The 13,321-nt window shown below is 39.0% G+C and overlaps 1 pseudogene; it reads right to left on the bottom strand.

The window, feature by feature from the left end:
• Window positions 1-6,999: 6,999 nt before the first annotated feature.
• The window catches only part of LOC146362693 (dynein axonemal heavy chain 3-like), a 36,816-nt pseudogene continuing 30,494 nt past the window's right edge, over window positions 7,000-13,321 (bottom strand).

The raw sequence follows: 13,321 nt of genomic DNA, 5'->3' as shown, positions 1-13,321 counted from the left end.
GGAGTGCTAAATCTTAAATGAGAGCACTGTGTCACACAATTGTGCAAACCATTTGTGATTTGTTTTTATTTCGTGTCCAGACTTGATCCTTTGAAGCTAGATACGCGCGCGCGCTAATAAAGTCGTCACGTGTCGATAATCTCGGGGGCGGGTTTTTTTTGTTTGTTTGTTTTGGGGGGTTTTATGCTTTTTTCGTCCTTCCCAAGAAACGAGGCTCACATAATGCGCTTTTTGTTTCATACTTGTTTTTTGTAAGCCAGCGCAGCTTGAAATAATCAGCTTTATGCGTATTCACAACTTCTGGGTTGTGAGAAACTCCCATTTTGCCATTTTGGACAACCTGTTACTGCAGTTACTGAACAGTTGCCACTGTTTTCAGTAGCCTTGTTATGAATTAATGTGCAAGCTCTATGTAACTGTCCGTGTGGCTGATAATGCATTAGCTTGACTTTAAAGTGCAGCGGCATATCCTCATGATCACCCAGATTTAGGAATAAAGGCAGAACTCATATTATGGATGAATGGAAACCAGTGATATTAAAATGCTATGAGGATTGTTTTTAATACTTGAATGAAAAATCCTCTGCAGTGAATGACTGCTTGAAGTCTAGAAGCCACAGACATCACCAAATGCTGCATTTGTTCCCTTGAGACGTCAGGCTTTTACTGCAGTCGCCTTCAGCTGCTGCTTGTTTGAGTCTTTTCATTCAGTTTTGTATTTAATAGCTAACAAGCTGATCTGCTGGGTAGAGATCAGGTGACTGTCTTTGACGCTGGGCTGTTTTTGCACTATGCTTTGGGTCGTTATCCACTATCACTGTGAAGTACTGTCTGATCAGTTTTGTAGCATTCGGTTGAATCTGAGCAGAGTGTCGCCTTGTATGATTCACAATTCGTCCTGCTGCTTCTATCAGCCGTTACATCATCTATAAACACTAATGGCCCATTCGCATGCCATAGCATTGCCTCCACCATGTTTGACAGATGATGATCATCAGCTGTTTCTCTCCTTTTCAATGCTTTTCTTTCCTATCATTCTGGTACGAGTTTGTCTTGGTTTCATCTGTCCAAAGATTTTGTTTTTTCCTTTTGTAGAACTGTACAGGCTTATTTAGGTGTTTTCTATTACACCCTGATCTGAAATTCTTGCACTTGAGTGTAAACACTGGTTTGCACCTGTGTGTCTCTGTTTCCATCCACAAAGGTGTCTCTTAATTGGAGGCTTAATTGAAGTTGACAGTGATTCAACTACCAACTTAAGACTTTTCTTTACTTGGTTAGAAGTGTGAGTTGTTTTTCTTATTCAAGGAAATGATTCTGCGATCATGCACTGGCCTCAGTCGCCTTCAGGCCTTTTGGTCTTCAGTCTTTTTAAAAGTGAATCAGAATGTCGATTTGACCACTGCTAAAGTCTTTGCTGTCTCTCTGATTGCTTTATTTTGGTTTTTCGGCCTAATGATGTGTTCCCTAACTTACTTCAACATCTCTTTGGACCTCATAAAAGCATCCAGTGAAAACTATCAAATGCAAGCTCAACACTTGGATAAAGGACATGCAGTTAATTCCATCTCGAAATAATGAGGGCACATGTCTCAGTTGGCCATGAAAAAGTTTGTCAGTTAGTTGTCCAGTAACTTTTGTGCCTTGATGTCAAAGCAAAAAAAGTGTCATGTCCAAAAATGTATCGTCCTAAAAAACACAGAGGACAAAGTATTGTCCTTTTAAAAGTCATTAGAAAGGTTGTGGATTATGCTGGAGAACACAGGGGCAATTTACTGTGATGCATTACTTACAGGGATAGCTGCCAAGATGATTTCCTGAGTGGAAAAGCCTAATAAAATAGGTCCATTTTTTTCTAAGAATAAAAGGACACTCAGAGAAAAGTGTAGCCAGATCATATAATGTCACTCTGTCCTTTGCTGCACTGTTTATGTGCTTCTGCAGGACAAACTTGGTCTAAAGTACCTTAAAAAAAAACCCTGGTCCTTTTAATTGTTGACTCACTGCCATTCTTGCACAAAAACAAGCTCAGTGCAACAGCCACTGTTACATTACAAAAATCAAACAGTTGTGTGATTAATGAGACAGCAGTTCCCCATTTTCAGTGTAATAACACTGTAATAAAACACAGTATAATATATATATTATATTATATTATATTATATTATATAATTATATAATATAATATTATAATATAATATAATATAATATAATATAATTATATTATATAATATCCCCTGTTTTATATATATATATATATATATATATATATATATATATATATATATATATATAGTTAATCATTAAACAGTAGCTTATCTGAAGAAGCAGGAGAGGCTTGCATTTTATCAGCTTTGCATTAACATAATATAATGACTGTGGACTCCAGGGTGCCGTTGCTCATAAACCTGAAGCACAATTTCTGTAGTCCTATTCTGACTGAACGAAGGTGTCACTCTTCTATCAAGCGTAGGAAGAGATGCCTGTGCTTTGACGGTTCACTTTGGTCATTTTATTAAAGGGATGCAATCATATTATTCTCCTGGGGGCTCTTTCTGGTAGACATTTACACATTAGCTTAAGGAGGCCTGTGGTGAGGAGATAACGGCTTTTACAAAGCTGGAATCCTTAATGTTTTGCCTCACTGCAAGAGTTCCCCAAAACACTGCGATTCTTCTGTATTTTTGAGAATATACACACTGCAGACCACAGCTGCTGGACATGCGTCATCATTTAAGTTTGGAGCATTTGACACATCCACCTCCATCAGCTCCATTTGTATTACACATATATTTAAGGTTGCAATATTTTATGACCTAGGCAACGTGGTGGGTAATGGTGCAGCAGCTGGATTCAGATGTCAGATTATTTATGTTTAAACTCACAAGTGCTGACCACAGGGAACATCAAGCAATGCTGACATAAATACAGCCAGCGAGCACCACTCAGCAGCCACCTGATCTAAAGTTATTGTGTTGGAGTTTGTGAAACTACACTCTGGGGTTTCAAATGCTAAAACAAATCCCTTTGCCAAGGTTTAGATGAGCCGGGTCTTTCATGAAAACATTCAATGGTGATTTGTGGCATTCCGTATGCAGAGAATATGAATCCAATATTGAATTTCAGCATTTCGTAATTAGACCATAAATCTGCTGTCATGGGGGAAAATTATTGTCACTTCAGCCAGTTTTCAATCATGGTTGGTGAAGCAGATATTTGGCATCATATTGGGCCTGAGCGGGGATAGATGACCTGCTGTCATGCTTGCACAAACTTGAATCTGCTTGCTAGAAATATATCAACACTAGTGTTTCCTTTCAGAGTTATCTGATGAATGGACACATGAATGTTTGTTATTTGCAGAAAATGTATCTGACTCAAGATGCATTGTGCAAAGGCATTCAGTATTGTGAGTCCCCATTGCGCTTTGTTAAAAATGATACAAACAGTGCTTTTCCTTTGCTGCCATCTAGTGTTTGATTTCAATAAATCCTGCCACTCGTTCAGCCTGATAAGGTGCACTCTTATATTTTGATATTTATAACTGAATTTTTCCTATGCGGTTTGTGTGGTGTAGTGGGTTAACAGGTGAAGAGAAAGATGACTCCATTCACTTGTGACAGTTTGATGGCTTTACTAGAAAGAAGTTCATGGTCGGTTTTGAAATATTTGTTCCTTACGGGTTTAATTTAAACACAGTACTTTCACCGCAGGCATTCTTGGTTCCCGAGAATAGTGCCTATCGTATATTTTCATTTTATACTACTTGTCCAGTTCTGCAGGACTCACCCAGCACTTAGAGGTGTCTTTGTATTTTCCTATTGCGCCATTTAGCTGTTAGCACAAGTTTGTCAATGACTCCCAGTCTGCACCGTTCCTTCGTTTGAGGAAGGACAGAGTGCAAGCAAGGGGAGGGAGGGATGGGTGGTCTTTGTTTTTGTTGAATTTTTGTTTGGTTGTTTTTTTTTTTTGTTGTTTTGTTTTGTTTTTGTTTTTTTTGGGGGGGGGGGGGGGGGGGGTGTCTATTCACTTCTACCATTAACAACTGATTACATGTCCCCTGTTATCCAAGCTTCATCAAGGTCTTTCTCAGTCAGATTTTTAACTTGGAACGTCAAAGGCCTTAACAACCTGGTGAAGCGCTCTAAAATATTTTCAGATCTAAACCCAGATATAGTATTTTTTACAAGAAACACTCCTGCAGGATACACATCATTTCAAGCTCAAGTATTCATCAGTTGGGGAGACCTGTCATTCAGCTTTTAACTCTAAAGCCAGAAGAGCAGCTATTTTAATTAGTAAGAAGGTTCATTTTACAGTTTTTAAAACAATAAAGTATAAAAAATGGTAGATTTCTTATATTTGCTGGTAGTGTATTTCATACTCCCATTTTATTAGTAAACATTTATGCTCCAAATTTTAATAACCCAGATTTTACAAATAACCTATTTAGCACTCTTCCTTTTATTGATACCCATTGTTTAATTCTCGCCGGGGACCTAAATTGTGTAATGAACCCTACATCAGACCGCTCCTCACCTCGTATCTTTACTCAGTCGTCTATGTCAAAATCAATCTCGGACTTCATGTCTCAAAATGGGTTTGTAGATAACTCACAAACAAAAAATTTCCTATTCCCGTATAGATTTTTTTTGTAGATGGTTCTCTAATGCATAAAGTCATGTCTTCTGAATACTACCCAATCGTTATATCAGACCATGCTCTGCTAAACCTTGATATAAACTTCATTGGTAGACTTCGTTTAATACTCTCGTACTATCTGATAATTCATTCAACCATTTCATTTCATTCATTCATTTCAACCATTCAATCAGCAGCTGATGACTTTCTTACTTTTAATAAAAGTGATTCAGTCTCCTTCTCACTATTATGGGAAACACTGAAAGCATATCTGCATGGCCAGATTATCTCTTATTCAGCTAATCTTAACAAAAATTACAGGGCCAAGGTAGCAGAAATTTCAGCAAAAATTCAGGATGAATTATTTCTCTTATTATTTCTCTTGATGCAGAGAAGGCCTTTGATTCGGTCGAATGGGATTACCTCTTTACTGTTCTGAATAGGTTTGGGTTTGGAGAAAGGTTTTTGTCTTGTATCTTTATACATCTTTATACATCTTTATACATCCCCCTCAGGCTTGTGCCATCACCAACTCTGTTTAATCTGACTATTTCCCACTATGCCTTTGCCCTAGACAGGGATGTCCTCTTTCCCCCCTCCTGTTTGCTTTAGCCATAGATCCTCTTTTTGTTGCACTAAGATCCCTGTCTTCTTTTCATGGAATTATCCATGAACGTGCTGAACTTAAGGTATCCTTGTACGCAGATGACCTTCTTTTGTATGTTGCTGACCCCATCCTCCAATTTTATCTGTCCTGGAAAAATTTCTCTGGCTATCAAAATTAATTTACTCAAAAGTGAATGTTACCCTGTAAACTCTTTAGCATTAGCACTTAAGCAATCTGGAATTCCTTTTAAACTCAGCCCCTCAGGGTTTAGGTACTTGGGAATTAATATTACACAAACTTTGCCCCCCCGTCTAACAATTTGCATCAGATTTCCAGAGGTGGAACTCCCTCCCCCTGTCACTAACAGGCAGGATTAATATTATCAAAATGAATGTGCTACCCAGATTTCTTTTTATGTCAGTGTATTTCTGCCCAAACAGTATTTTAAGTCCCTAGACCAGATGGTTTCTTCTTTTTTGTGGAGTTGAAGGGCCCCTAGACTTAGTCTCTCTCTAATGCAACAGTTCACCTCGAATGGGGGTCTTTCCCTACCCAATTTTTTAAGTATTACTGGACTTCACATATTCATAACGTGATCTACTGGCTAAATTCGACTAACCTGATTTGGTGTAAGCTTCAATTCAATCAATTTCTCCACATTTTCTTTACCTGCCTCTCTTAGCTATTCATCACTGCCTATTAAAACATCTTCTGTTACTTCAAATCCCATCATGCTCTCTACACTTAAGATATGGTTTCAGTTCAGATACCATTTTAAATTCATATCCCCCTCTCCCATTCATTGCACAGAGAAATGCCTTTTTCTCTTGTGACACATGACAATAAACACTTTGAATCTCAAATCTACCATATTACCGGATATTTGATTTGGCACAAAAGAGCCATAAAAACCATGAGAGCCCTTTGCAAAGATGATGTCCTCCTTAGCTTCTCAGAGCTGCCCTCAAAATTTAATCGACCTCCTTCTCACTTGTTTCTCTACTTTCAAATTAGACACCGTGTCTCATCACTGTTTCCAAATTTCCCAAGTTTCCCTGCTGACCCACCATGGGTTGGCCTTCTGGTTCTTAGGCCTAACAAAAAGTCATACTATCATACGCTTATGGCGATCGAATCTGACTCATCAAGTAAAATCAGAACTTTTTGAATCATGGTGGGAAAAGGTGAATCTCCCAATACGTTCAAGTACACCATGTGTTAGGCTACAGCTTGTACCGTTTAAAGTAATAAACAGAGTCCATTTTTCAAAATCTTGTTTATCTAAAATCTTTCCTTCAATTCTAGACCAATGTGACAGATGCCAAACCTCCCCTTGCCATTTAAGGCACATGTTTTTCCTCTATCCAAGTTTGCACAAATTAGCCCCTCTAATTGCCATATTTGGAATTCCAATGACCCCTCTTAATATATCTCCCCAGGAAACAGATCTTGGCTTTCTGTTCCCTTCGAGCTAGGCACAGTATTCCACTTCTTTGGAAATCTCCCACATCTCCATCTGCATCTCTATGAGTTAATACTGTAATAATTTTATTTAATACTGTAATGCTTTTATTTAATGTAGACATAGGATTTAAGTGACCCCCCCCCCCCCCTTTATAAATGAAAGAAATATCTTTTTGTTTTGTTTTTTCTAATTTATTAAAATTTTCTTTAACTTTCTGTTCTTGTGTTGGTATGATGTTTTGCATATTTCAATTTGTAAAAGTTAAAATGGTTGGAGAAATCTAAAGTCATCTAAGATGCATAAAATGTGTATAAGTCCCCCGGCAGGCACTGGTTTTGTAAGAAGGACATACATACATATGTTTTCATGTCAAAACTTGTCCATTTCTCCTGGTTTACGCTTGATGATGGGCAAAGACAACCAGAATCTGGGGAGAGACACTCCGATGTTCTGCCTGTCCCAGCGTGCCCCCTCCATGAACAGACCTTTGATATAAGCTCCGTCCTCTGGCTTTTCATCCATTTGCAACTCTTCCGTAGTTACCTGGAATACAGCTCAAAGGTGTAAGTATAAAATATCTTTAGATCAATCGGAGTGAATATGACCAAAAACACAGAGGGAAGTTAGAAATAGAAATACGTGCCTCAAATTCAAAACTGGTGTAGTCAATGGGGATGTTGTACTTCCTGGCAAAATTCTGAGATACTCCGGTAAGAAATGACTAGGTGAAATAAAGCCGGAGAGCCACAAGACGTGTAGGTTGGCCGTTATCTATCTAATTCTGTTATGACAGACAATAAAAAAATTAGTCACAGCTAAAATGCAGGATAATAGATCGTTAGTAATAATACATATTCTCAGTGTTTTTGCTTGTACTTTTTCTGCATGCATTTTTTCTGAATATCTGAACAATAACTGAAGACCTAGCAAGCTGCACATAGTATGCTGCTGACCTTCAACTCTTTAGTATGTGCAACACTTATTTTGGCAGTCATATTCCAAAGATGGTCATGGTCTAGATGACTCACAACAATCAAAAATCTTACTTGTAGAAACTGTAGCCTGGCTAACAGATCAGTCACGTAACTCCCCATATGATTGAAAGAAGTGTACGACTTGGCCGCCCACATAGTGGGCACCTTGCCCACCAGCATGCTGTTAAAGATGCTCTTGAGTTCAGAAGACATGGAAATTTGGCCCTTCAAAGCTTTTCTGATTTTTACCAGCCTGACACATACCATATCTGTAAGTCTGACAGGAGGGGAGAGCAATTCAGGTTGAATTGTAAAGAATTTCAACAGATCAGTTAACACAACACATTTGTTTCCCAACTTCAGCTACCTGCATGGCATCACAAGTTAATGCTACCTGTTAAATCTGATGACTTCCTGCCTCAAAACAGTGTTTATAATTCTGGGCTGTGGAGAGAATTTAAATGGAAGGTGGTCATGAGATATTTTAGAATCACAGAGATAATTGCCAAAATGAAGCCTACAAATCCTGACACCTGCTGGCGAAATTGTGGTACTTATTTAGGAACCCACTCACATATATTCTGGTCATGCCCAAAAATCTGCTCATTTTGGAATGACATATTTAAAGTTCTCAATACAGTTTCCCAACAACCATTAACAAAAGACCAACAGCTAGCTGTTTTAGGAGTATTACCAAATGGTTTTGCGGGAAACAATAAAAAGTATCTTTTAAGAATCTTGCTTACAGCAGCACTAAAGTGTATTACTATTAAATGGCTGAATCTTGACTCACCTTCATATAATATGTGGATTGATAAAGTAAGAGAAATTTACCAAATGGAGGAAATAACATATGCTCTGCGGATTCAGAGAGAATTGTTTACTGAGCGTTGGCGACCCATACATGCTTTACTGTTTCAATAATTTAGCATAGGTCTGTTTCGTTTTGTTCATTTATGGCTAAGATTGTCACATGTTATTTGATATTACATAAAGTTTTTGTTTTTGGTTTTTTTTGTTGTTTTTTTTTGTTGTTGTTTGTTTGCTTGCTTGGGTTTTGTTTTGCTTCCCAGTTTTGTTTTGTGCTTCCTAATTGCAGTTCTTATTTTAATCTGTATTTCTGCATTGCGGTTCCTGTAACTGTCCTACTTGAGAACATTGACAAGTACAAGTTGCAATGTTGTAAATCATAATAAAAATTGAGTTAAAAAAAAAAAAAACTGTGTTCATGGACTCTTCATACTTGACTGGGTATTTATCCATCACCATTTGCATGCCAAAGTCTGTGGGCAGCTTAGACAACATGTCCTCTGCAAGCTCATCTACTAATTCCTACAACACAAACAGACAAGAGCTTGAAGCCTCATGATACCACCCAGGCAGTTGGGTGGTAACCCCCACCCAACTGCCTGCAAAGTGTCAGCAGTACTCCTTCTTTCCGCGTTACTGTTAAGTCTGAACACACAGGGATCGGCAGAAATTGGCAGGCTTCAAATGTAGTCTACATAAGTCTGGAATACATAAATATATTGTTTTTGTATTCAACTCTTTATCAGATCGGACTATCATGGACAGACTGGTTCTCCAAGGCTCAAGATAATCTAGATTTAATTACAGACAAATATTACATTTGCTAATTAAAAACAAATTAATCCTTCTGTCATGATGTTTTGTTAAGAGTTTGAGTTTTGGCTGCTCCTCTTTTATTTAATTGTTATCCTTCTCATATTTGACATTTTCTCAATGTCAGCTGTGGTTGTTTGTCTCCCCTTGTTGTTTCTGTGTGCATCTCAGTGACATTTACTTTCGTGCTTTTAAACTTTCTTTCTTTGCGTCTAATTGCTGTACTTTGTTTCCCACCTTTTTATTTTCCACCATAGTTGCTTCAACCTGTCTTGTTTTCTGTCACCCCTCATGGTATATCTAGTCCTGTCTCACCACTATAATTTTGTCTGATGAAATACTTCTATGGCTGTATCATTTGTCATGAAGTTAATTAAATAAATGTTAAGTGTTAAGTGTCTTGCACCGTGGGTCCTCCCTTAAAACTGCTGGTGACACATAACACCTCTGGGTTAACAATAAAATCTGTGGCTATTGTGTTCTTTTATTAAATGCAACTGTATGTACTTTGGGAATAATGGCCTGATAATATCGATGCTCCATCTAATATCACTGAAAATTATGGATATCTTACAGTGTAGAGTTAACAGATGACAAGGTCACAAAAAAGGTCACATAAAAAAAATCACATTTCCTCATTTGCTGCTGCTCATTTTTGGTGTTAACTGATAACCTGGTCAGTAAACTGCTATGTTGACTCTCACCTGTAAGGTATGTAAGGGCCTCCAGTGGAACCTCTTCATATTCATTAAGGAACATCTGGAGCATGGAAGAAGGTTAGGCCGAACAGGAGCTTCTGCCAAATGACCTGTTTCTTGGAACCACCAAAAAAGTCCGGGTCAGAGATGGGGATGACTCTGGTATGAGTGCAACAGGTTGGCTTTAATCCCTTTAGGAGGTTTGTTTGTCATTTTCAGCCCATTCTGCAGGATATTGACTGGGAACTTATCAGATGGGTAACTGGTTAACGATAACCTGAGTGGAAAAGCATAAATGTATAATTTTGTTATTATGTTATTGATGCAATAAATTAATAAAAAAAATGTAGAATCTGCTACCTAAAGCTTGGGTGTGTCTTCTCTGGAGTAAAGGTTTCCTCACAGAGCCGCTCCAAAGTGGGCATCCAGCTGGTGGCTCGATGACAGTTCTGCAGTACCACCCAGGTGCCCTCCTTGATGGCTTTGTCAATCATTCGAGCTGCTATGGGTCCCTGCCCTTGAACAAGGGAGATGGTTTGGGTCTTACTGCCCCCCATATCTAGGTCAAATTTCAGCAGACCTAATGACACAAAGCCAGACTTTATTAAAGCCTTTTATAATTCAGATTTATAATAAAAGAGTCTTTGTAGCTCCCTTCCAGGCCAAAAGCAGGGGGTTAATACCGACGGGAGTTAAACACAACAATGCCATTGTCTGTGGAGAACGAGTCCACTGGCAATCTTGCAATTTGCCATGCCCTGAAGCCACCTGGCTACTCTGGGTGTTAGTGAGGGTAAAGTCCTCAGAGCAGGGGATTTTCTTCTCTTTACATACAATATGCCACTGTGCCTGGCATTCTACACGATAATCTACAGTAAAAGCCCCAAGGTAAGACAGACAAATATGATACAAACCCGATTAATGCTAAATCTCAGGCACACATGACCATACATCTGAACTAACAGTAAAAATGAGCACATCATATACGTATTTTCACATACCTAATTTCTAGTTGCCTTGCAGCCTCTGTCCACCTATCCTTCTCCACCCAGTCCTCCTATTCATTTCTCTGCCTTGATCAGTTTCTGAGAACACAATTCGATGTTGTCCTCCAGTTCGATCTTCTTTTTAATTATGGCTGACAAGTCATCATTCAGCCTCTGTAGACGGTCTTGCACTTTTTTTTTTTTTTTAGCTCAGCTCTTTTCACAGCCAGCTTTTCAATCTGCACAACCAGCTCATTCTCAGTCAGCTTCAGTTTTTACTTTTTGGGGGCTACAACCTTGGCTACACGCTCATAAACCTCCATTGCCCTGACCCATTTGCAGAGACCCTCTCAAGCAGAGGACACATTTTTGATCACAGAAGGTTGGAAGTCGGTCGGGGTGTTCAATAAACTTCTCGAATCTTCTTGATGTATGAAGAAGGAATATTGTCTTTGTCAAAGGCTTTGATTCTTTCCAAAAACTTCAGGTCTCTTAGACGCTTCTTAGAAGGGCCCCAGAAATCCTCAATCATCTTACCTGTAACATGTATAGTTTACACAGTAATATTGAGCTAAAACTTACATCAAACATACATCAAATGTCGTACCTGAGCCACTGGGATCAGGTTTTCTCTCAGGCTTGATACCTTTCATGACACAGATGGACTCCATCACAATATGTCTGTGAAGGTTCTCAGTCATCCAGGTCATCGTAGTCTAAGGAGCTTGGAAAGAAAAGCGTCTGGATTTCTTTAAGTTGCTTGAAGACGTTTCACCTCTCATCCGAGAAGCTTCTTCAGTTCTGAAGAACTGAACTGAAGAAGCTTCTCGGGATTGTGTGAGACATTTTCATTACCTCTCTTAGGAAAGATATTATTCTTTTTGAGTTTGATGGTTTTGGGCCGAGGGTGCTCATCATACATGTCCATGATCAGTTTGCGGTAGAAGACATCAAACTTCTTACGACTATTTCCAGTTATGGTAACACCAAGAGACCATACCACAGTGAATAGGAAAAGACCCTGCAACCACATGGCTATCTGCTGGCTGACAATATTCTGTGTGGTTTCTGGTGCACAAATTTCATCTGGTGTTGACAGAAATGTTAAAACAAACACATACACACGCAGTGAGAAATATGAATACATTCTGACCAACCAATTATCAATTAGAAGTCATTCTTACTAACCCATCATGCAGGAATACAGTTTTTATAGGCTTTGTGCCAAGTGGATAGGAAATGTCAGCACTACAAAGTGACATTCTCCATCTATAAAGTCTAGACATGGTTGAACTAACCCGTCAAACAGGTCCATGATCTTTGGGGCAAAAGGTCAAACCATCAAAGATGATCCACTGTCGATCTTCTGAGGTGGAGATAGGTGGAGATGATCCCTGAAGGAGGTGGCCAGGACACCATCAGACCATTCACGGCTGGCTGGATCGAAGCAACCATACAATTGATCCATGGCCTAGGGGTTGATGATGCGAAAATTCACTGCAAATTCATCCATGAACTTGGCTAAATGGAGATAATTTGCATAACAATTTAAACAGAGGAACAAAAACATAACATAAAATAAATACATTTAATTAATCAATAGCTTGCAATGGGCCAGTCTGAAGCAAAAGTGTGGCGGTCAAAGAAACTTGCTGGCAATCACAGTATAAACTGTGTATACTATAAACTGTGAATATTTACCATTGTAAAGATCTCCAAGTGCAGGAGTAAGAACTTTATAGGCAGAAGTCTTTCCTCCTAAAGGATCTCCTACTATCATGAAGCCATGACACACCAACATCATCTCATACACCTGTATATACAGTAAAATTAATTCTGCAAACATTTATAAATTTGAATCAATACCTGGATGATTTTGCCAATGAACCATGGAACAGGCTGGAGGTTAAGCTTTGCAATGTTGTCACTGAGTGCTTTGAGGAGGAGGTCATAGTCTGGATTTGGAAGGACAACTCCAGGAAATAAATCAGAGATGATGCCGTGCAGGGAGCAGCAGGAGAATGATATGTTAACATGCCCTGATTTATAACTAACAGACTCAGTCTATCAGTGGACGTGGTACAAAATCTGACACCTGAAACAGTGGCACATCCTGCGCCAGACATTTGGCCATGTTGACATCCATCAGCCCTCTAAGCAACAGCACGCTTGCATTCTCCTAGGGATATTTCAGCTTTAGGTTCCCTGCTGCAGTCAGCACAGATTTCACAGCTCGCATACCGTAGTCGTAGTGGTGCTGAGAAGACAGCTGCTCGGAGCACAAACGGTAGGTGGCCGCAATCTTCTGGGCCAAACTGTCAGTAAAA

The sequence above is a fragment of the Perissodus microlepis genome, chromosome 22 (assembly GCF_051167445.1).
Source record: "Perissodus microlepis isolate ML-2025 ecotype Zambia chromosome 22, ASM5116744v1, whole genome shotgun sequence".
NCBI classification, from domain to species: domain Eukaryota; kingdom Metazoa; phylum Chordata; class Actinopteri; order Cichliformes; family Cichlidae; genus Perissodus; species Perissodus microlepis.
Note: the sequence above shows the minus strand (reverse complement) of the source record. Positions and strands in the feature narration are given on the sequence as shown.